General features: G+C 46.0%; 1 protein-coding gene and 1 long non-coding RNA gene across 7 annotated transcripts in view; one reads left to right on the top strand and one right to left on the bottom strand.

The window, feature by feature from the left end:
• Positions 1 to 25,349, bottom strand: part of AUH (AU RNA binding methylglutaconyl-CoA hydratase) — a 161,815-nt gene that overhangs the window by 16,126 nt on the left and 120,340 nt on the right. The window lies entirely within an intron of this gene.
• Positions 2,521 to 24,423, top strand: LOC125150664 (uncharacterized). 2 transcript variants are annotated; one of them, XR_007146425.1, is made up of 4 exons: positions 2,521 to 2,802; positions 17,390 to 17,453; positions 23,459 to 23,622; positions 24,385 to 24,423. It is a non-coding gene; the product is annotated as an uncharacterized LOC125150664 (long non-coding RNA). The 2 variants fall into 2 exon arrangements; XR_007146424.1 differs by lacking the exon at positions 24,385 to 24,423 and having other exon boundaries at positions 23,459 to 23,788.

Genomic DNA, 25,349 nt, shown 5'->3' with positions numbered 1-25,349 from the left:
ACAGGTAAATATCACTTCTGAATTATGTCTAAACCCCCTCTCAGAAATAGCCAATTAAGGTTACTTTTTCCTTGAACTGTACAAGACACATTGCAGGAGAATGTTAGTTTTGGATTATAATTCCTGTTGCAACTCTGTCAGAGGGCTTTAGGCAAGAGCTTTCTTGCTAGATCTTGGCTAGATGTTTACAAAACTGACTTCCTCCTGCTTTCATAATGAAACATCAAGGTCAAAGAGGAATGCACTATGTGAATAAACATGGTGTGTTTACTGGTCTCATGATGGACCATGTCACAATCATACAAAAACCATAAAAATATTTATCCTTCAATTTGTGACCAACATTTGCAGCGTGGTAAAACCTTCTGTTCTCTGAGGATTTCAATTTTTTTTTTTTTTTAACATTTATTCAGTTTTGAGAGACAGAGAGAGACAGAGCATGAGCAGGGGAAGGGGCAGAGAGAGGGAGACACAGAATCCAAAGCAGGCTCCAGGCTCTGAGCTGTCAGCACAGAGCCCTACAAGGGGCTCAAACTCACGAACTGCGAAGTCACGACCTGAACCCAAGGTGGACACTCAACCGACTGAGCCACCCAGGCGCCCCCGTTCTCTGAGGATTTTCAGCACGTTGTAAAGTAGTGAGAGAAAACACACGCACACACACACACACTGGAAGAAGTAAGGGGTACGTGAGAAGAAAACCCTAAGCAGGGAAAGCCGAGCAAAAACTAACAGAAATACATCAGTTTGGGCTTATGTGGTTTATCCTAAAGGAGCATTTAGCAAAAGTTAAAAACTTTTCTTTAATGTTTATTTTATTATTGAGAGAGAGAGAGAGAGAGAGAGAGAGAGAGAGAGAGAGAGAAAGCACGTGCAAAGGGCAGAGAGAAAGGGAGACAGAGGATCTGAAGTGGGGTCTGAGCTGTCAGCACAGAGCCCGACGCGGGGCTCGAACCCACAGACCGTGAGATCATGACCTGAGCTGAAGTCTGATGTTTAACCAACTGATCCACCCAGGAACCCCAAAGCTTAAAACTTTTAAGAACTGGGTCAGGGAAGAAAGGCTGGATATCAAAAATCGTTTTCCAGAGCCAATTAAGCTGACTGGCGAGAAATTAAAACCTTTGTGATAAAGCTTTCATTGATATGCATTCTAGAAAGCTTTCCTGAAAATTAAGTCCATCACTGTTAGAGACACAGAGATGCAAAGGTTTTTTTCATGAAGAAAAAAATTACAGGGGCGCCTGGGTGGCTCAGTCGGTTGAGCGTCCGACTTCGGCTCAGGTCACGATCTCACGGTTCGCGAGTTCGAGCCCCGCGTCGGGCTCCGTGCTGACAGCTCAGAGTCTGGAGCCTGCTTCCGATTCTGTGTCTCGCTGTTTCTCTGTTCCAACCCCGCTCATGCTCTGTCTCTCTCTCTCTCTCTCCTTCAAAAATAAATAAAAACATTCAAACATTTTTTTAAAAAAAGAGAATTATGCTTCTTTTCAGTGTTTACGTGCAATTTTTCCAGCCAATATTCGAAGCACGAGTTTTTTTTAACTTTTAAAGACCGTGTCGTGCTACAGCAGACGAAACGCAAGAGCTTACTTTGCGAAACCAGCTGAAGACGGCCTCGGCGGGCATCCGCCCGCGTCGGGCCGCCGCGGGCCCCTCCGCTCGTCGCGGCAGCCGCGGGGGCGCTGAGCCCGGGCGCTGGGCCTGAGGCAGGGGCGGCTCCGAGCGGCCCTGAACGAGCGGCCGGCAACCGGCTCCGGCCAGAGCGAGGAGGTGCCGGCCCGCCAGCCGAGTCACGCGCGGAGCGACGGCAGACAGAAGGCAACGGCCGGGCTCCCCCACTCGGGCGGGACTTCGGGCAAGCCCGCCAACAGCCGCGCTGCCCGACAGCGCCACCCGTGCCGGCGGAGGCGGCGTGCGTCGGGGCTGTCCCAGACGGGAGTCGCCCGCCACCCAGCGCGCCTTCGCACTCCAGACGTGACGTGACGTGACGTGACGTGACGTGACGTGACGGGCGGGGCCGAGGCTCGAGGCGCCGTCCGTCTCCGTCCAACTGGAAACGGCACCCGCGGTCCGCAGCCACGGCCCTGGACCGCGCGGGTCAGGCTCCCCTGTCCCTTCGGCCTCCCGGGAGCCCCTCTTCGGTCGCGACGCTTGTTTCGGTTGCAGAATCGAAGGGACCGTGATAGGATCTGCGGCTCACTTGCACGGGCACGGCGCCGTCGGCAGCAGTGCGGCCGCGGCACGGGCACCCGGTGGGCACGACTCCTGCTCCCCACCACCACCCCCCCCCCCCCCCCCCGGCTCGCCCGGCGGGCGGGAGGACGGCGCTTCGCACAAAGGGAGAACCGAGGCAGCCCACGCCCAGCGACGGTCTCGGTAGTGAGAAGGGAGACGGCCAGAGGCTAAACGATCCTCCCACCTGCAAGAAAAGTGGGTGTCCGCAAACCGGACGCAAACACCACAGGTCCGCCTGAAGTTAAACCCGGGGACGGCTCAGAGAAAACGAAGGCCGCGGAGAGAAGCGAGCCAGCGGACTCTTCCGTACGCTGACGTCCAGCCATGTATCAAATTACTACTCTTGCGGGAACAGAAGTCTCCCTACGGTGAATATTCTGTGCTATCCGTCATAGGACGCTGCAACCGCTGTACAGGGTTATGTCTTCTCTGCTTCAATCCCTGGCTAATTATACAGACGATATGTTATAGAAGATAAATACAGTCGGTTCGAGTCATGCAAGTGCAAGTACATCTCAAGGATTACAGCTGGGCTGCGTATCCCTTCCGTTCTGAGACCACTCACAGGTATGTAACTATGGCGTCAAGTGAGAATACACACGCATGTATGTACAGACATGGCCACCCTAATGAAAACTCCTGGTTTTCTTTAACGTAGCGATATTTACTAAAAATACAACATGTCATGTTTACCCCCTGCGGTGAGCCACGTGATTACTGAAATAAGATACCAAATTTAATGGTTTGCTATCTATAGATACCACTAAATTCCACCTCTTTTTGAGTTGTATTTACCATATCATGCTTTAAAACAAACCTCATAAACATGGAGAACAGTTACGTGATAATATTCCCTAAGGCAAAAGAATGGCAAATGTGGCAAAGCATAAACCACGCGGTCTGTGCTTTAGAAGAGACTGTTTCATTACCGCCACCGATTCCGTAAGAACTACGGTTAAAAGTTAAATGCATGTTCCAAGTTACCGGAGAACTCAGTGGCTTAGAACAGCAAGCATTTAGTCGTGTGCAGTTTCCGTGGGTCAGGAATCCAGGCATCGTCACGTGATCACGTGGTAGCAACGGCCCGGGTGTCTAGGCTCACTCGAGCCACTGCTGGCCTGTGGGTCCCGCCTCCCAGGAGCCACTCCACGGGGTCTAGGCTCACTCGAGCCACTGTTGGCCTGTGGGTCCCGCTCCCCAGCGGCCACTCCGTGGGGCTTCCTCTCAGCCTGGCAAGTGGCTCTCCCAGGGTGACAACTCCAGAGAGCAGACGCAAGACGGACCTGGGAGGCGATTTCCCGTGCCTTCTGCCACATTCTTTGGGCCATAAATACTCCCAGGCCTCACGAGGGAAGGGGCCCCACGTGGAGTGGGCACTTAGAGGCTGCCAAGCACAGGCACGAGGCTCAAGTGCACAGCCCGCGATGTAAAAGCCATCTCTTCTTCTGCCCATCTGCCCATGAGCGACAGGTGCATTTTTCCAGAGCACATTCACACAGCATTTTCCAAAACTCTAAAATCATCCTCCAGTCTTTCAAACTCAAGGAAGAGATGAACAGAACATGTTAGCCATTATCTTTAGAAAATAACAAAGGGGGCAAAGTGGAGAGAGTATAATATGGAAGACGTTCCTTCTGGAAAGCTCGTCCCGTGAAAAACAGTCTTTGCCAACTACGGTCAGAAGTAGAGCGAGTGACACCCACACATCACCGGTGCTTCTAGCCTTTCTAAAAAGTGTTAATTTAACTGTATCAACAAAAAGAGAGGACACTCTGGTGTTTCGTACAAATTGCACCTTGACCACTTCATTAGATGAGGGTCTCAGAAAGGGCTGAGGACACAAGAATCCTCAATGTGCACACATTTTCTCTCTGGATAAGGACCCTGTAAACTCTCATTGATAAATGAAACAACATACACAAATATTTGACAAAATGACTAAATAATGGAGTGGGCACAAAGATCCGAATACTTTGTTTTCCCTCATCAAAAGCAGGTCACATGGTAAAAATTTAAAGATTCCAGCACAGCAGAACCATGATTGATGGAATAAATAACCACATTTAGTGAGAACACATCAGGCACTGCGTAATTTAACACATCATTACTTACTTTCGCAAGAATCCCGAGGCCGCAACGATCATCAGTCCTCATCTGACAAATGGGAGGACCAAAGGCTCAGGAGGGTAACTCATGCCCACTAGGCAGAGCAGTGGGTGAACAAGGGGAGTCTGGTCCTGCGGCCCACCTGCTTCTCCCGACAGCGAGCCACCCCCTCTCCGAGACAGAAGAGGCACGGCTCCTCGAAGAGCTAACTGTGGCAGGGCAAAGTCTTGGAGGGAGTTAGCGTAGGAACGCACCTGGATGACCAGAAGGAAGGAAAGACCAGCTGCTGGTACCAGGCCGTGACCGATGGCAGGGAGCGTCAGAACAAGAGTGCACGGCGGTCAGTTCCCACCGCACCGTGCTGCCACGGGGAAACGGATTTCCGTCAAGGTCCCGGGACCGAAGGCTCGGGACCTCCTTCCACCTAGGTACGGCCCCCTCCCCTTGTGCGGCCAACGCGGGCCTGCCGCCACCTGACCCTGTGGGCCTCAGGGCTCTCCCGGCAGGAAGAGGCCAGACGCCCGGGACCGGTGGGGGTGAGCATCGGCACACATCCAGCGAGGAGGGTGCTGGGCCAGCGCGGCCAGCCCTTCACCCCTGCACTTTGAGGTCCCCTGGGAGGAACAGCTGCTTCTTTTTCCATTTTGAACAGAAAACAAACAGCAAAATAAAACAGACATGGTGTTTCACAGTGGCTGAAACCATAAAGATAACTAATTAGCATTATTACTCCTTATCGGGAGAACAGCCAAGCGGTCCGTGAAATGACAGTACAGGAAGATTTTGTTACTTAGGGAACCAGTTGACAACTGTTTCCTATTAACAAAGGGGAATGAGCCATTCTTGAGCGCGTATCCGAGGAGGATGAAGCAACTCTGACTTACTGGAAACACATTATTTTTGTAAGATGTATCCAATACCCGGTTCGGGTTCTCGTAACTCTAACTCCTGCTGCGAGACAGAAATCCTGTCGGAAACAAGCAACCTTCTCCCTACACCCAAAACAAAATAAAACAAACCCCCTACCCAGCGACCACAACCCCTTCCTCCACCAGCAACAACTACCCACAGCACATCGTAGCAGCTCACGTGCGTTCGCCCACAGCTCTGACGTTGCCGTGTTCGGCTGGGCTAATTCATAACAATTATCTGTTATGTATTTTCCCAACGTTCGTTGTATCGTATTAACAGAATACCAATTAAAATGACAAAACCGTCACAATAAAATGTTGGGGTACACCCCAACACCACACCCACAGACTTCCTGGTTATGCGCGACGCTCCTGGTCGCTGGCTTGCTCACAAGTGCACAGAAACGTCAGGTGCAGGTTTAATCCAGAGGGTTTTATATATTTATTACAGGTTCGTACTTTAAAGTACACTGAGGCTCAGATGGATGTAAAATGTATGTGAAATTAACTTGGCTAAATGCCGATGCTCTTTCCTTTTCTCCCCAAGCCTCACAGCTGGCTTCCCGGGTACGCTGCCGAGGACGTAGGTGAAGTCCCCAGAGAAGATGGGCTAACGGCTCCCCTCACCCTCTCCCAGAGTCCTGCTCATTACACACTGCACTGGGAGGCTCCGGAGGGGCAAGCCTGTCCTCTCCCCCTTCCGGTAGAACACGCAGACGGCACTTTCAGACACGACAGCAGTTAATTACTGCCCTCCTAGAGAGAACAAAGTTCTTTTACAATCGTGTGAAATATGGCTTATGTCAACAATGGATTGACAAAGATGTTCCTTGGGAAAATTAAGTCGGAGATGCAAACGTTAAAATTAGGCCATTTCATCAGTATTTTAAATGGAAAACTCTTTAAACACTGGAAACATCATATGCATTGATAACACATTTCAAATACATACAGCAGAATTTTCTAGGACAGATATTTGGCTAGCTCACGGCTAACTCCTAGACTCTTTCTTTAAAACGCAAGAAAAGTTAGCAGAAAGCTCAGCGAGGGGGCAGAAAATGTGAGGGGAGAACAGCACTGAGGCAGAAGCAGCACCACCACCTTACGGCGTGATCACGGCACAGCAGGCCAGGGGACGCACACGACACACGTCACCTGCGGGCCACGCAGCCCGCAGCGGTGCACGGGCGGGACGGCCTCGGAGCTGTCACAGCCCCTCTTCTGCATGAGCACAGGAGTGTGAAGGCAGCCCCATGACAAATTAAAAAGCGGAAACTTTTTGAGAGCCAGGCCGCTCTTCTCAGCTGCCTGTCCCACAGAGCAGTGAGATGCCACTCTGGCTTGCATCTGAGGAGAGAAGCAATCTGGAGGCAGAAGGCAGAAATGATCCTGATTACCTAACCAGTAATTACCTTCAAAGACCCACAAGAATTCCATGAAAAAAAAGGCAAATGTGAATTATGAAACAAGATCAGAGGGGTCAGGATAAGTGAGTGGGAGAAGTGCCCAAGGGAGCGGTTTACAGAATCCCTACAGGGAGCAAACATCGGCCCAAAAGAGCAGCAACCTGGTCCCGTGTGACTTACAGGTATTAGCACATCGAGTCCTTCCCACCCCTTAGGAAGCAGGACCCTCAGCACCCTTCATGCAGACAGGGAAACAGGCCCCAAGTCAGGGTCAGCAGACACGGGGCCAGCACGCGATCCCAGCTGGCCGCTCCCCCTGCCCCCCTCATTCCAAGGCTCCCAGCCCTGCCCTCCCGGCACACACACGCGCACACCATGGAATGTGCCCATCCTTTATTTTTTAATGTTTATTTATTTCTGAGAGAGAGAGAAATGGAGCATAAGCCGGTGAGGGGCAGAGAGGGAGACAGAATCCGAAGCAGGCTCCAGGCTCTGAGCTGTCAGCACAGAGCCCGAAGCAGGGCTCGAACTCACAAACCACAAGATCATGACCTGAGCTGAAGTTGGAGGCTCAATCAAGGGAGCCACCCAGGTACCCCGCCCATCCTTTCTATCTCAAGCTGCCAACAGTGATACAGGGGCCCGCAGGTGGGACACCGTGGGGGGCAGGGGGTGGGGCACGAGCAGAGCCCTGCCCTCTGTCCCTAGGTGGGGAACAAGTGATAAAACGGAAACAGGTATGGCCCTGAAAAGGGGGGAGGGGAGCCTGGGGAAGGCCTTCTACACAGCTGCAAGCGGACCACCTCCAGCCCCTGGGGGGGGAATCCTGCCACCCCTGCTCCCTCCTCCCATGCTCTCGGATGACAGGAGCACAGGCAATACTCAGCCCTCAACACAACCGTCCCTGGCTGTGCAGCGCCCCTCCCTGTGCAGGGCAACAATCCCAACAGAGGCTCCCGGGCGATGAAAGAGACCCGGCATGGTAACGCTACAGAAACCCGCCAGCCTCCTCGCTCCTCCAGGCAAACCACACAAGCCACCCGCGGAGGACAGCAAAAGCACGGGGCGGGCCTGAGACACCACTCTTCAAGGAAGGAAGCCCAGTGCAAGAACTAATGGGAAAGTTCCCATAATTTAGACAAGACGTGAAATCAATACATGAGACTCAAAGGGGCGAAGATAAATCAGGAGACCAGAACGTAAAGGAGCCCTGCAGCTAAGAAAAGCGCTGAGGACCAAAATATAACACTACTCCAGAACTCACACAGGAGTCAGCAATGGCACAGCATGAAAGGAGCAAGGCGGAAGGCATCATGCTGAAGGCAAAATGCTGGCAAAAGAAGGTACGACACGCACCCGGGTAAGTTCGAGGCTGAGCAAACACGGGGCAGACGGCTGTTCCTCAAGGAACGCAAGCCGCCAGGGCTGAGCACCAAAAGCCTCGGGAGGGGGGCAAACCTGAAGGCTGGGAAGAGGCTGGGCCCCTCTCCGTCCACGCCAGCAAGCGCCTCCCTGAATTCTCACCTGAGGGACGCGCCAGCCCCACTCCGGCTGGGTTCACCCATCTCCCCGGTTCCTCCCGCCCGTCCCCCCCACCCAGTCCTTCAGCCTCCTCATCCTCCGCAGTCTGGTCTTCCTGCCGCTGGAGGTCTTCAGCCACGAGCGGGAGGGGGCCAGTGATCTCCAACCTTCTACTTAACCTTGCCGTTCCCTTAGTCGTTCTCTGCATGCGACCCTCTTGCGCGCCCTGATGTTGCATCTGCACCGTAGCACGTGGCTGCAGGAAATCTCGAGGTCTGGGGAATGAGGCTGCCCGGAGCTCAGCCCCCAGGGCCAGGGCACAACCCTGGCCCAGGAAGCCCTGGAGAACACTGAACTCTCCTGCAACCCCGACCACTCGACCCTGGTGGCACGGCCCCTGTACCCCGTGTCTACAAGGCGGCTCTCCTCTCCAGCCCTCACGTAGGCACTCAGCAACACTACAATTCACAGCTTCTCCATCCGCACGGGTCCTGTCTACTTCCCACACCCCCTTCCCTATCCGCCCACAACGCTGGTCTCAGAACGAGGCCACACTCCTCATCTGAAAGGAATCCCTCTATTTCCTCCAGGATCGGAGACGTTGGATCGCCGTAGTGTTTTTATTCTCTCGGTATTGTGGACCCCTCCTGCTTACGGGGGTCTACTTTTTCTGCTGGTGAGTCCTTTCATTTCACTGACACACTGGCTCTTTACAGGGCACCCGGCAAACACTTAAAGTACAAGGGCACATGGGGCCCCTGGGTGGCTCAGTCGGTTGAGCGCCGACTTCGGCTCAGGTCACAATCTCGCGGTCTGTGAGTTCGAGCCCCGCGTCGGGCTCTATGCTGAGAGCTTGGAGCCTGGAGCCTGTTTCTGATTCTGTGTCTCCCTCTCTCTGACCCTCCCCCGTTCATGCTCTGTCTCAAAAATAAATAAATGTTAAAAAAAAAAAATTTAAAAAAAAAATAAAGTACAACGGCACAAATCAGCATTTCAGAAATAGTGTTTGCCTGTCTACTGACGGCAACATCACACATTCCCTTCCCCCCCTTTATTATGTTTTCTTCATTGAAGTCGAAGACATACAATGTTATGTCACTTTCAAGCATTCGACATCATGACTTAACGTTTACACACGCGATGAAGCAATCACGATAGGTCTAGTGACCATCCATTACCATACGTAATTATTATAACATTATTGATGGTTTTCTCTGTGCTGTACGTAACACCCCATGACCTACTTATTTTATAGCTGGACGTTTATACATCTGCATCCCCTTCACTGACTTCATCCCTTCTCCCACTTCCCACTGCTGAGAACCACTCATTTGTTCTCTCTATTCGTGAGTCTGTTTCTGTTTTGTTTGTTCATTCGTCTTGTGCCTTAGATTCAACATCGACGTAAAAGGCAGATGTCTTTCTCTAACTCTGACTACTTAGCAGAATACCCTCTAGGTCCATGGGTGCTGCCACAAATAACAAGATCTCATTCCTTTTTATGGCTAATAGCCAGTGTTTATCCATTCATCTATCGGTGAACTTTATCCATTCATCTACTGATGGACACTCGAGTTGCTTCCATATCTCAGCTATTGTAAATAATGCAACAAACACGGGAGTGCAGATACCTTTCTAAATTGGTGTTTTCATTTTCTTTGAATGCCCACGAGTGGGATTATTGGATCATACGGTATTTTTAATTTTTAAAGGAACCTCCATACTGTTTTCCACACTGGCTCTACCAATCGACATTCCCATTAACAGTGTAGGAAGGTTCCCTTTTCTTTTTGACACTGTGTGAGGTGTATCTCATTGTGGTTCTGATCTGCATTTCCCTGATGAGTGATGTTGAGCACATTTTCACATATAGATTGGCTATCTGTTGGTCTACTTTAGAAAAATGTCTACTGAGGTCTACTGCCCATTTTTTAATTATATTGTTGCTTTGGTGTTGAGTTGCATGAGTTTATATATTTTGGCTATTAACCCCTTAGGGAATATATCATTTGCAAATATATTGTACCATTCAGTAAATTGGCTACCTTTTCATTTTGTTGATGGTTTCCTTTACTGTGCAAAAGCGTTTTGTTTTGACACAGTCCCAATAGTTTATTTTTGCTATTGTTGCCCTTGTCCAAGGAGACAGATCCAGAAACATTGCAAAGACTGATATCCAAGACGTTAGAGCCCACGTTTCCTTTTAGGAGTTTCAGAGGTCTTAACATTTAGGTTATTTTTCTGTATGGGGTAAAAAAAAAAAAAAGTGGTTCAGGTTCATTGATTTACATGTAGCTATCCAGTTTTCTCAACACCACTGGTTGAAGAGATTGTCATTTCCCTATTGTATATTGTCACTGATTAACTATCCCCTTTGTCATAGATTGACTACAAAAGTGTGGCTTTGCTCTGGTGTCTCTATTAAGTCCCACTGATCTATGTGTCTGTTTTTGCACTGGTACCATTCTGTTCTCGATTACTGTAGCTTTGTAGTATATCATGAAATCAGTAGGTGTGAGGTCTTCAGCTTTGTTCTTTCTCAAAATTGCTTAGGCTATCTAGGGTCTTTTCCAGTTTTATACAAATTTCAGGACATTTGTTCTAGTTCTGTGAAAAATGCTGTTGTTACTTTAATAGGGATTGCATTAAATCTAGATTGTATTGGGTGTATGGGCATCTAACAGTACTAATTCTCCCAATCCACAAACATGGTATGTTTTTCCATTTATCTGTGTCATTTTCTATTTTTTTCATCAATGTCTTCGAGTTTTCAGAGTATAGGTCTTTCACCTTCTTGGATAAATTTATTACTAGATATTTTATTCTTTTTTGATGCTATTGTAAATGGGACTCTTCTCTTGATTTTTCTTTATACTGGTTTATTATTAGTGTATATATTTGCAACAGATTTCTGGATATATATTAGTTTTGTATGCTACAACATACATTTATTACTTGTAATAGCATCTTGGTGGAGTCTTCAGGGTTTTCTATATATATTATATATATATAGATATATGTATATATATAGATATATGTATATATATAGATATATGTATATATATATCTATATATAGATAGATATATCTATATCTATCTCTATATATATATATCATGTCACTTGGAAACAGTGACAGTTTGACCCCTTCCTTACTAATTTGGATGCCTTTTATTTTTCTTGTCTAATTGCTGTGGCTCGTACCTCTAGTACTGCATTGAATAAAAGTGGCAAGAGTAGGCATTCTTATCTAGTTGCTAATCTTAGAGAAAAAGTTTTCAGCTTTTAAACATTGAATATGTGTAGCTGTGGGTTTGTTCATATATAGCCCTTTATTATATTGAGGTATCGTTCCTTTACATCCAGTTTGCTGTGTTTTTAGCATAAATGGACACTGACTTTGTCAAATGCTTTTTTGCATCTATGGAGGTGATCAGATGGTTTGTGGCCTTCATTTTGTTAATGGGGTATATCACGCTGATTAGTTTGCCTACATTAAACCATCCTTACATCTCTGGGATAAATTCCACTTGATAGTGGCATATGTCCTCTGACTATATTGAATTTGGTTTGCTATCATCAGAGATATTGGCCTATAATTTTTTTTTTAATGGTGTGTTTGGTTTTGGTATCAAGGTAATGTTGGCCTCAGAATGAATTTGGAAGTGTTCCTTCCCCTTCAATTTGTTGGAACAGTTTGAGAAAAATAGGTTAACTGTTCTTTGACCATTTATAAGAATTCAATGGTGAAGGTAACTAACCCTAAACTTTAGTTTGTTGGGAGTTTTTATTACTGATTCAATTTCACTACTAGTAATTCATCTATTCTGATTTTCCATTTCTTTCTGATTCAGTCTTGGAAGATTGTAGATTTCCAGATTTCCAGGAATTTACCCATTTCCTGTAGGCTGTCCAACTGTTGGGTCATAATTGTTGGTAGTTGTCTCATGATCCTTTGTGTTTCTGTGGTGTCAGTTGTAAACTTTTCCTCTTTCACTTCTGATTTATTTGAGTTCTCTCTCGTTTCTTCTTGATGAGTGTAGCTAAAGTTTATCAATGTTGCTTATCTTTTCAAAGAACCAGCTTTTAGTATCATTTATATTTTCTATTGTATTTTTTGTCTGTATTTCTTTCTTTGCATGCTCATCTTTATTACTTTCCTCTCCCCCTTCTACTAACACTGGGCTTTTTGTTCTTTTTCCATCTCCTTCAGGTGTAAGATCAGTTTGAGATTTTTCTTGTTCATCAAGGCAGGCCTGTCTCGCTATACACTTCCCTCTTAGAACTGCTTTTACTGCATCTTGCTATCTTGGAACATCGTGTTTTCATTTTCATTCGTCAAGGCCTTTTTTATGTCATTGATTTCCTCATTGAGCAACTGGTTGCTCAGTCTCTATGTGTTTGTTCAGCCTCTATGTGTTTGTGTTCTTTCCACGCTTTCCCTGTTACTGATTTCTAGTTTCACACTGCTGTGTCCTGAAAAGATGCTGGATAGGATTTCAGTCTTTAATTTATCGAGACTTGTTTTGTGGCCTAACGTGATCTATCCTACAGAACGTTCCATGTGCACTAAAATACTATATATTCTGTTGCTTGTGGATAGGATGTTCTGTATATATCTATTAAATCCATCTGGTAAAATGTGTTGTTGCAAGCCATTCCTCCCTTATTTTCTGTCTAGATTTTCTGTCTAGATAATCTGATCCACTGATGTAAGTGGGCTATGAAAGACTCTTACTATTACTGTATTGCTGTCATTTTCTCCCTTTATGTCTACAACATTTGCTTTGTGTGCTTAGGTGGTCCTGTGTTGGATACAGAGATATTTACAATTGTCATATCCACTTTGTTAGATTGACTCCTTTATCTTTATGTAATGCTGTCTCTTGTTAGTTTTTGTCTTAAAGTATGTTTTGTCTGATATAGGTATTACTATCCCAGCCTTTCTTTTCATTTCCATTTGCATGGAGTATCTTTTTACAACCCCTCACTTTCAGTCTGTCTTTGGGTCTGAAGGGAGTATGGTAGGAAACATATGATGGGTCTTACTTTTTTATCCATTCAGTCGTCCTCTGTCTTGTGTATTATTTATTCTCTTTACATTTAAAGTAATTATTGATTAGGTATACTTATGACCATTTTGTTCACTGCTTTCTGGTTTTTTATAATTCGCTGTTCCTTTCTTCTTCTCTTGCTCTCTTCTGATTTGATGACATTCTTTATTGTTATGTTTAGATTGTTCTCTCTTTGTGTAGCTATCATAGGTTTTTGGTTTCTGGTTACGTGAGATTCATGTAACACCCTATGTATACAGCAGTCTATCTTAAGTTGATGTGGCTTCGGTTCAAACACATTCTAAATGCACTACGTATTTTCTCCAGGTCTGTGGTATCCTTCCTTCTTGTGGGCTGGACATGGGTCCCAATCAGACCTCAACTCTGCCTCTCCTGCCCTCCTTGATGTGGCCTTTTCTTTGTATGTCAGTCCCTGGAAGAGCTGTTCAGGTCCTTCTGAAGGAGAGATGCTCTGTATATATGTTGTCTGCAGCCTCGCTGTGTCCGTGAGAGCAAGTGAACTCAGGATCCTACTGTGTGTGCCATCGACTGGGAATCTCACACGTTCTCGTTTAAGTAAGCTGATTTGAGAAAAACTAACTTTACCCATTTTATTATTTTCATTGTAGTAAATGATTTGTCATTGTAACAAGACACATGAGATACTTCTGGTCGAAAAAGCCTTCATTTTAGGGAAAGGAAAAAATGTGCTATAGAATAGATGGCGATTTTTCATTTTTAACTATAACATTTTAAGTTATATTTCTCAAGTAATTCTGAAAAGTTTCCCTCAAAACAAAGTAACACATCAATTTTGGATTAAAACCAAGAATGGTGTGTGTGTGTGTGTGTGTGTGTGTGTATATATATATATATATATATATATATATATATATATATACACTTTTTTTTTTTTTTTGAGAAGAAAAAGACCAGACTGCAGCTGCTGTCCTCCCTGGCCCTGAGTACAAGGGCTGCACTGGGGCCCCCGCCTCTGCCCCCGGCAAGGACAGTCAGGTGACCTGCATTAGTCAGTGGTGCAAACAGCAGGGGCTTCACCAACACCTACTGGTCTCCACCTACACTCAGAACAGACCCTAACCAGCCAGCCTGCAGGAGGAGGAAGGGCGGGGGAAAGGCTGAGTTATGGTAGTTATCCCAGGGGTCCATCTTGGGCAGCCACATGGGCCACCACCACATAGGTGAGCGGGCCGCCCAGGAGGACCAGACCTGCTCGGTGGGCCCAGCCTAAATCGCTCCTGTATACGCACCAGATCTAAGTAAATGGTGGTTGATTTAGAGCCACTGACTCTAGGAGTGGACTGTTAAACAGTAATATGGTGGCAACAGATAGCTGGAGCACTGACAAAATGCCTCATAGGGAACAATGACTAGAAACAGAAAGACACAACTGTACTGGTATCTTCTGCAACGTGTCCTGAGAACACAGACAATCCACAACGAGCAAGGGAAGTTTTGATCCTTCCTATCAGAATCCAGTACATGAAACAGACAGACGCTGTAAGGACACAGATGAGGCCCATCTGCTGCCTGCTTCAAACACTGTCGTGGCGGGATGCAGCCACGCCCACCCTGGTGTGTGGTCTACGGCAGCCCCACGCAGCAGCCGCGGAGATGAGGAGTTGGTCCCCCAACTACTAACGGCCCCACAGCCTGACAAATTTACCAACCGGTCCTTTACAGAAAGTTTCCCCACCCTGATACAGATGATGGGAAAAATACAAGTAACAAGTTTGATCTAAAGAACCCTGCACCCCATCTTACTTTCAAATATTTGGGCAACATGCATGAATGCTAACTGTGCCCTCGGTCAGAGAGAAAACCTCCGCCACGACAAAGTAACTTATACTAGATAATCTGTCCACAAAGTAACGGAGACCAGATATCAAACAAAAATAGTCTCTAACGCTACGTTTCCACATTAAAAACATACACAGGCACCTGGGTGGCTCAGTCAGTTGAGCATCCAACTTTGGCTTAGGTCATGATCTCACAGTTCATGGGTTCGAGCCTGGCCTCAGGTTCTGTGCTGACAGCTCAGAGCCTGGAGCCTGCTTCGGATTCTGTGTCTCCCTCTCTCTCTGCCCCTCCCATGCTCACACTCTGTCTCTCTCTCTCTCTCTCTCTCTCTCTCTCAAAAATGAATAAACATTAAAAAAAATGTTTTTAAATCTACAAATAAGCTAAATGACAAATAAGTATACTAAATAAAACAGTCAAAACACAGATACAATTTCTAAACAAGTGACTTATAACAAAGTACCTAATATGGTAAATATCTCAATCCTAAAATTTCTATGTTTAATGAAAAGCAAAAAAGTCTAATAAGTTGAATACAGTTTTGAAATAAGATATTTGGATCAGACAATTTTCCCTTTGAAAACAAACAAAAGGAATGCTGGGTTTCAAGATTAAAGAAAAAAAAGTGTGTGTGTGTGTGTGTATTTATATACATATATATATAAAATAAGCACTAGAGATCTGAAAGAACGGCCATTTTACGGATGAAACCAGAAATCACCTAAGCAGGCAGAATACAGGAACCCCTCAGTCACGAACGCCCCAGGCTAAGTCACACGTACTGAACCCTGGCTCTTGATCCAGGTTCCAGGGCCACAAGGTTGGAGGAAAGGAGTCAAGAGCTAGAGCCTGATCCAGGTGGGGAGGCTAAAGGAGACCCACCCATCGTGCAGGACTACAGAGGCTCCGTTCTAGGAAGGTAAACCAGATCTCCAACCTCACAACCACAAAGCACTGCATAAAAGGCTGTCCTCGTGCTAAACAGAGCCAGAGGAGGGCTACAAAGAAAGAGGAAAACTGGGGAGTTACAGCCACAGAACTGCAACTGTGTAGTTCTGCCTCCCAGCATCACAGAACCTGGGCTCCCAGGGACCCTGAAGAACTGATGAGAAATCCAACTAGCCCTGCCCTTGGGCCAAGAGCAGAACAGATACAAACCTCTCCGGGGCAGGGCACATTCAACCCTAGTCAGAGCGCCTACGGGTAAATTTTCCCAGGAATGACCGGCACACAAAGATACTCAGACACAAAAAGAAAAAGACAAGAGCGAGAACCAATAGAAACAAGAAAGAGGGTAAAAAAGACTCACAAAGACCAAAAACAAAACGATCAGGTCCAGGTTTCAGAACAAATACATCTACCATACGTGAATGAATGACAAATATATTTGCAGGAAAAAGAAAACTAGAAGTGATTTAGAGATTTTAAAATGAACTAAACAGAGTTTCTAGAAAGGGAAAACACAGTAACTAACATGAAACACTTCAGAGATATACTCAGCAGCAGGTTGAACACAGCATAAGTAAATTAGAATTATCCCAAATCCAGCATACAGAGGAGGAAAAACAACGATCCGGTCTTGCATAAATTTAGCAGATTCTGAGATGAAAGGAAAGAAGGAACAGACAAAGAATATTTGAAGAGGTGCTCATTGGATATTGCTGAACACTGAGGGGAACCAATTCACCTATTAACAGTACCAGTGAATTAGCAAGGTAAATAAAATTAAATCTATACCTTAATAAATAAAATGGTAATCCAAGAAGCCAGAGAGGAAGAAAATAAAATGTAAAGGAAGCAGGCAAACAAAAACAAACAAACAAGAAAAGAAAAACCCTAACAGATTTCTTCAAAGAACCCAAAATGACACTAGAGCCAACTTCTCAGGCAGAACAGATGCCGGCGGAGAGTGAGATACTGTCACAGGGCTGAAAGGACATAACATCACCCCAGGAGCTGTTAACAAAGGGAAAAACAACAGGCTCAAATGGAGTTAGCTCCGCTAAGCCCAGCCTGAGCAAACCGAGACTTCATCCCCAGCACACGTGCACTCTCGGCCTCTCCCAGCAATGTGACCTTTGTTGAACCAGACCATGGGAATCACCCGGCCGGCACCAGTGGGCTAACTGTCTGGCAGATCCCCACCTTCCCGGGAAGGAAGGCCAGGGACCTTGCCGGGAACAATCCTCTTCCCGCCCCCTTCTGCCTACAAAAGGCTTCCATTTTGCACAGCACCTCAGAGCTCCCGTCAGCCAGGATGTGAGGCTGCTGAATCATGAGCTGTTTGGCAAAGCCGACTGTGTCTTCCAACTAACCCGGTTCAATGTCGTTTAACAGATTCAGTGGCAGCAGTGGGATCGAAGGAGACTTCCATCAGCTTTGAGAACAACAGGAAACTCAGGTATGGCACCTGGGAACCCTTTTGAATTCTCTATCATTCCTGTCTTCCCTGAGGGTCTGGGTCTGCTCTCTTGGCATCAAGCTCTCCATCTAATCGGCTCTCCAGTCCGGGCAGGTCAGCTTGAGATACCAGGCAGTTCCATCTGGAACCGAAGCCACCAGTGCTTGAAACAGACCGCAATTCACCATCTGACTAGAACACCCCGGATCCCATACTGGGGACAGCCAGTGGCAGCTGTCGCTCCCCACTTGTTTGGAATCCGTCTGCAATCCCCACTTTGGGGTCTGCTGGTTCTGCCCTTTCCCCAGGCCACGGCTCCACAGGAATCGGAGGTACACGCCAGGCCTCCCCTAGGCCGGGCCGCAGTAACATCCTGAGTAACTGTGGCGGTGCTGTGGGACACACGTGTGTCTTACGTTGTGTACGTAAAGGCTATCGCTAGTGAGTCTCAGAGGCTAAAAAGCCACAAGGATTGGCAGACACGGGTGCAACACTGAAATGCTGTTACGTTACTCCCCATCCAGCCTAAAACTCAATCAGGGTAAGTTGTACATGGAACAGGTTCAACTGACAATAGCTGTTCACCTCGTGAAAACGTCTCGTTACCTACAGTGACAAGGTAAGCTGCAAAACATCACATCATTCCCTCCCCACGGTACATCCCTTTTAGGTACTAGCTTGGCTTAGCTAAAAATAACGGAACTGAACTAATTAATAAGAAGAAGAACGGAATCCTTAAGTTCCAAAGAGTTGAGCGAGTCACTTTCCAGCACTAACGGCACCCCAGAATTACCACGGCCGTCATGAGGACCATTCTAATTAGACAAGATCACTCACTTCGGAAGTGCCCTGGAGAGCACGGGTTCCCAGATTAGACAAACTGAAAGGGACACCTGATTTTTTTACCGGTATACTGAAACGTTAAAAAGCCTTCAAAAGTCCCAAATAGCTTCATTAAAAATCTCTTTGCAAAAGGCTAATGAATATTTAAAAATGCGAGATCATGAACACAAGTCCACTAAACTGTTAACTTTACAGCTCCAAGGCCAGAGGCCTAAGTGATACCTGGGTCCTGCCTCATCCCTCCTATGGTGGGGTCCATCATGGAAACACTGGCCCAGGGGGTCCAGCATCTCTACTGTAATCAACCAGGGCCGTGGGAAAACAGACTGTCCTCAACCGGCCTGTGCAAGCATTTCAACATCTCTGCCCCTAAAGAAGAGCCCCCGGGGGCGCCTGGGTGGCGCAGTCGGTTAAGTGTCCGACTTCAGCCAGGTCACGATCTCGCGGTCCGTGAGTTCGAGCCCTGTGTCGGGCTCTGGGCTGATGGCTCAGAGCCTGGAGCCTGTTTCCGATTCTGTGTCTCCCTCTCTCTCTGCCCCTCCCCCATTCATGCTCTGTCTCTCTCTGTCCCAAAAATAAATAAACGTTGGAAAAAAAAAAAAAAAAAGAAGAGCCCCCATATGGGCCGCTCCTCCAGTTGACAGCCTCCAAAGGACTCTCGGATAAACTGCTACCAGTAATCCCCTTAAAAGAGCAAAGGGGCAACTAAATATTAAAACGAATGAAAGAACTGGCCAAACTCGGGTAGATTCCGGAGCTATCCTCTCCACCTCAAACCTCACTTGCAGCCTGCAGACAGGATCCTGGAAAACACGAAGGGGCTGGCTAACATTGAAACATCACATAAGGAAAAGTAGGATGTGGGTTTCTGGTAAGAGAAGGTGTGAGAAACGGAGATCTATTTTTTTATTGAGGGACAAGAAAGTCCTTTTGTCCTAAAGGGAGGAGACTACAGAATGGGGGGGAGAAAAAAAGCCCCAAATCTGAACACCAATTAAAAAGTGGTAGATTTGTAGCTCAAGCTGGCTAAATTTAAAATGGACCTAATGATTAAATTCAAAAAAGTAAATGAATTTTATTATCAAAACTACACTGGTACAAAATTACACTTGGCTTTCTTCTGTCAACAGGACAAAGTTTTCTTAGATTATTGGTCTGCTCCTGACTAGGGACTCTGAAGGGTTTTCCTTAAAGCGATCTTCCTAGAAAGCAGAGTCTGTGTTTTATCAAAATAATCTCCTACACTCCATGTTGTCACCATCATCTCTTTGACTTACTGAGACTTCTCAATTAAAAGAGCCAAGGTTTATTTTTTACAATGACTTAACTTCCTGGATTTGCCCCTAAAGTCCTTAACTGTCACTACAGTTAAATACATGACTAAGTATTGTTTCTCCTGCGATCCTATCTGACCAAGTATTTTAAAGCCGTCAGGTAGTTTTGACAAATAAATCAAATTCTAAATCAAGTCTTCTTGACCTTGAACTAGCTTTGGGATTCTCCAAAGGGCCAAACAGCTCAAGACATTTGCTCTCTCTCCTTATGAAAATGGAGATGTTAATCTAATTAAGCTTATGTTAAATTACATGGGACGCATCCTCAAATAAGAATACTGAGCCCTTTTTCTGTTGTATGTACCTTAAAATATTCTATATTTTGGACATGATCTTATTTTTTGTAAGTTTGTTTGTTTGTTTATTTAGAGAGACTAAGTGAGCAGGGAGGGGCAGGGAGCAAGAGAATCCCAAGCAGGCTCCGCACTGTCAGCACGGAGCCCAACACAGGGCTTGAACTCATAAACTATGAGATCATGACATGAGCTGAGCTCAAATTGGAGGCTTAACCAGCTGAGCCACCCGGGTGCCTCTAGACATGATCTTAAAATATATTACAGAAATAACTACATTTCCTTATCAAATGAACTCTGGTCAGACCTTTAACAATGGGCATTGCAAGTTTCTGTCGTTTACAGAGAGTACTTGCATTAGATGCTTTCACAAAAGTGTTCCTGCAAACGTGCTTCATCTTCAAAAAGATTCACAGAAAGGACCTGGACAACAGGATTCTGAAAACTTTAAGATAACAAAGCTACTGGGTAAGAATTTCCAAAACTAATGGAAAAACTAGATTCAAGAAAAGATTAATTACATGGGACTGAACTTATTAGCAGGATGATGGGGTTTCTTCTTTTTAACAATTTAATAACATGTACCTTTGTAAACAAACATGAAACATTTACCTTTTTCCCCCCTCTCTGATCCATCCAGATTTTAGAAACTCTTGAGTATTCTTTTCATGGCAACGTAATTAGTTATCTGCTCCAGTTCAACGGTAATCTGTTTTCCTCGTACAGGACACAATTGGAAACACTGGCTATATTACCAAAGCTTTCACTGAAAAGGTATTTGCAGGTAAAATCTGATGGGGAGTCCTTGGCACGGCTTCCTGGCCTCAGGGAAAGGTTCCTTATCAAAGTTTTCAGCAAAGGGGCGCCAGGGTGGCTCACAGCATCGACTTGACGTCGGCCCAGGTCGTGATCTCGCGGTTCATGGGTTCAAACCCCACATCAGGCTCCAGGCTAACAGTGCAAGGCCTACTGAGGATTCTCTCCCCAGCCCCTCCCTTTTCTCTCTGCCCTTCCCCTGCTCACTCACACTCTCTCACTCTCAAAAACAAATAAATAATTTTCAGCAAAGCAGTCTTTAAAAAGAGCTATGTGGTCAATCTCTATTCTTCTCCTTACACAAATAACCTGGCCAAGTTGAATGCAAATAAATTAGTTTTACTGTGATTATCTTTAGTAAAAATGTAGGGGTGATCAGAGAAAGAAAAATTATGTCTGTACCTTTGTAAATATCAGATTCTAGTCCTGTTAACTGTCTCCCAGGTTTTGTTATATACCTGTAAACTGGGCTGGATCCTGAACTCTTCTGGTTTCCTCAAATGTCTGGGGATGACTTTCTGAACTAGTATTTCCAGTGTTCTCCCATCCTTCTAATTTGGAATGACGAGGAACAAAGACTGCCCTTGGATCTCCTTGGAAGGTGCAATACCAGGTGCTCCTCACTACTCAGATGGCAGCCGAGCTTTAGCGACTGGGACCTTGGGTACACATCTCACAGCTGAAGAGAGCTCCACCTGACATCTGGTCCTATGTAGATGCTAGAGACCCCCAAATAAAATTGACTAGGAAGAGAAGTAGCCGACATCAGGGTAGCCTGCTTTCTCCCAAGACGTCAGATCAAGACATGGTAATTTCACTAAACGTGAAACTCTTTTTTCTTCTCTGTCTTTCCTTTACTCTGACACTGGCCTGTAAAGATAATGCTATCAGTCATATTCCCCAGGCCATTGCTGAATGAAATGACCATTCGGACTGTTGGATTTGTAATCAGACACTGATCTGTCCATGATGCTGCACTCCATTAACAGTGCCACGGTACTGGGCAGGGTTTGTGCACCAACGTGATTTCTCTTCATCTGCGGTAGTTATCATTCTCCTCGGACCTGTGAATACCTAGAATACGCTTAACTGGGCCATGCCTCTTAGGATTCTAACCGCACCTGACCGCAAATGAATGGAGACACCTCACGCGTCAACTGTCCAGGATTTACATCATCAAGTTTCAAAAGGACCTCCCAGCTCCTTTCATAACCCCCTGGCAGGCCCCAACTTCCTTGGTTGGGAGTAAATGTAAACAAGGCTATCATCAGGAACCTCTCCTTAACTCGTGCAAGTACTGCAGAATCCACCGCTAAGACAGCTGCCCAACCAGAACCCAGAGACGCACTGGCCAAAGTTGTTCTTGAAAACAGGGCAGACCTTGACTTGCTTTTGGCTGGGCTGTGGCAGCCACCACCTGCTGTACCTGGATTAACACTCTTGGGGAAGTTGAAACTCAGCTACGTCGGATCACTGAGAGAGCTATTTGGCTTAAGAAAAGTACTCCTTCAATGGGTCTTTCTACGGCTTATTCGATTCTGACGGGTTTGGGTCATAAGAACCCGTGTCTGGTATCTTTGCCACAAGCATCTGTGCCACCAACATTTTTGCCACGTAACTAACTGGCCACAAAGCAGTTTGCCATAAAAGATAAAGTAACGTGAAAGAGGGACACTTGTGAAAAAGGACATAATGAAGCATGAAAAATAAGTAACAAAAGTAAAGAGATTTTATCATGCATACGAAACATGACATTTAAATGTGTGTGGATTCATGGCAATACTGTGCAAACTTGTGATACTATTTTGTGGACTGTACGTAAGCACTTGGTTCTAAAGTCCTTTGTTCAGAGCAGTATATATATAGATTCTTTGCTTGTTGATTTGTTACCTCGTTCTGTGCTGTACGTTTTCTCTTCTTGATGAAATTTCTCCCTTCGTTAAGAGAATATCCCGTTTCCAAACGCAGAGACGCGTATTTGTCGCTGAGCTTTGTGTTGTCTTGCCAAAGCTTTCCATGCTGTCGCGTGTTCCTGGCGTACTGCCCACGTGTCCGTGTACAGACGTTCCGAAGTTCTGTGGGAAATGTGGCTTCACCTCTGTGCCTTCCGGTCCCTCAGTCTTGCTCCTCCAATCCAGGGTTTCCAAATAAGAAACGAGCGCCTGCCGCAGGTCCGGCAGGTCAGGGTCACACGTCAGCTCCGCAAAGCCACGCGTCACGTTGCCAACTGGAAGGAACGCTAACGCTGTGATGCATTTGATTTTCTGTTAAATTCCGCATCTGTCTGCCAGCACAACTTCTATCTGATACCAGTGGTTTTGGGGTCAGGGTTTTTTGCCACATGAAACAAACAGCCAGTTAGAGTGGTATCCAGGTATTCTTCTAAAGGAAGAGACAATACTTTTTCCTCAAAGTCAACCATTAGGGACTCGGGACCTACTCTTGGACGTTAAGCGCTTTAGTGTACAAAAAAAGTCTGCTCCCCGGAGGTAATTCGAACAGACAAGAGCCACTACTGTTACTGATTGCTACATGCGACATACGCTTCAACGTTCCGCCACGTAACCCGTCCCTTAGAGTTCACCTAATCATCAAAGGCAGATTCTGTGTAAATACCTGAATTCTGCCTACACCATGTTCTCCGCTACCAAACGGCAAAAAGTTTTCGACATTTTCCAGAAACATACTCCTCAGGAATGACACAACCATTTCTTTTCAGGAGCTAAGTGGAACTTGACTCTTCTTTTGCTGCAACTACAGATACTGCTGAGTGAATTGGTAAAGACGGCACTGGAGAACAAGCGATTGTGTCTCAATGAGGCAAAGAGGCAGTAATTAATGCTCTCAAAAACCAGCTGCATCCTTTATATTGTCCATAGCTCAGTAAGTTTTTGGTTTGGACGAGTGGGAGGGGAGGAGCGCTGGGCAAGGACCCGCAGACGACAGGCTATCACTCTGGTGCAGTGCGCAGTCTGGCTGTACGCTCCCACCTCACGCTACGGCATCACCCACCATCTGGGGACCACCACATCGACCCATCACCGTATAGACCACTACGAGATCTAAGGTTTATATGAAATTAAACATGGGAGCACCAAGTTGACAGAAAAGTGAAACTGTCAACCAGTTGGGTTTTTTTTTAATGTTTTATGGCAAAAGTGCCTTCCAAGCTATTAATTAGTTAATGCCTTAAATTTTGGTCCCATCTCTCTCAGTTAAGCTCAGAGTCTAATCAAAAGTGAGGAACTGTTTCAAAAATGCAACAATGGGCCCAAAATGGGAGTCACTTGTGCCAAGCCCCACATCAACCAACCAAGACTTAATACCTAACCTAACTGTAGCCTCGGCCTCCCCCAAACACGTCACCCCTAACCAATCAATTTGGGATTGCCTGGTCGGCACTAGTGAGGCCATCTGCCTGACAGACCACTTCTTCCCTCAAAGGAAGGTGACCTTATCTAAAACAACCCACTCTTTGCCAGAAATTTCCATTTTCTGCCCCTTCTGCCTGTAAAGCCTTCCATTTTATACAGCTCCTTGGAGCTCTGTTCTGTTTGATAAAATGGAATGCTGTCCAATTCACGAATCATTAAATAAAGCCAATTAATGTTCGAATTTACTCAGTTGAATTTTCTTCTTTAACAGAGTCTACACCCAATGAACATATTCTTCAAGAATGAAGGCAAAAACATGAAGATGAAACTCTGTCCATTTCTCATAGCAATATCAGACTGAAACAAAGCCATTCAAAAACAAACATACAAAAATGAGAAAAATCCTTAATAATGTGGATCTATAGCCCCAAACCTATAGGTAGTAAAAGGATTAATGCATTTTTAAAAAGCTCACAGGGCGGGGGGGCACATTCACTAAGCAAAGTTTGAAGACAAATTAGTAAATAGGGAAACTGGTAAAGTGGGGGTAAATGGGCAATTGGGGAAAAAAAAGGCACAAAGAACTAATTCTTAATACACAACAAACTACTGAAACTCAAGTTTCAGTACAATTTAATAGTAAAGGAAAAAAGCAAAAGCTGTGAGCAGACAATGGAAAATTCAAATAGTCCACAGGGGACCGGAATATGCTACTTTGAAAAATGCCACTTTGGCATAAGGATTATTTTGAGCTGAAAGCAACTGAGAAACAGCAGACATAGGAAAAGCTCTAAAAACAGCATTAAGTTTTCCTTTTGTAAAAGCAAGGTACATTTGTACAGGAAATTTCCATTTGTAACGGCGTCTCCCTCTCCAGCACGGGGAGGAGGAGCACAACTCAACACTCCTCTTCAGCGGAGAAGGCAGCAACACAAATCTGCATTGTGAGCCTCCCTAGACAAGGCTTTCCCCATACATTTCCATAACCTACCTCTCACAGAAACCCAAACCCCTTTCCTTTCATTTCGCCTAAGATGGCATCTGAGCCCCTGAGTTCTAACCACCTCCTGGAGTTACTAATCACTGAGTTTTCTCCCACGTAAAGGCACACGGTAACACAGTTTCCCTGTTAGTCTGTCTTCTGTCAGCATAACTTCCAAGACCCCAGGCAGAGAACATCAGAGGGCAGAGGAGTGTTCGCCCTCCTCTATAGGCCCTTATAAAGAGAAATGAAAG

Source organism: Prionailurus viverrinus, chromosome D4, assembly GCF_022837055.1.
Source record: "Prionailurus viverrinus isolate Anna chromosome D4, UM_Priviv_1.0, whole genome shotgun sequence".
Classification (NCBI taxonomy): Eukaryota; Metazoa; Chordata; class Mammalia; order Carnivora; family Felidae; genus Prionailurus; species Prionailurus viverrinus.
This window is presented reverse-complemented; position numbering and strand designations above follow the sequence as displayed.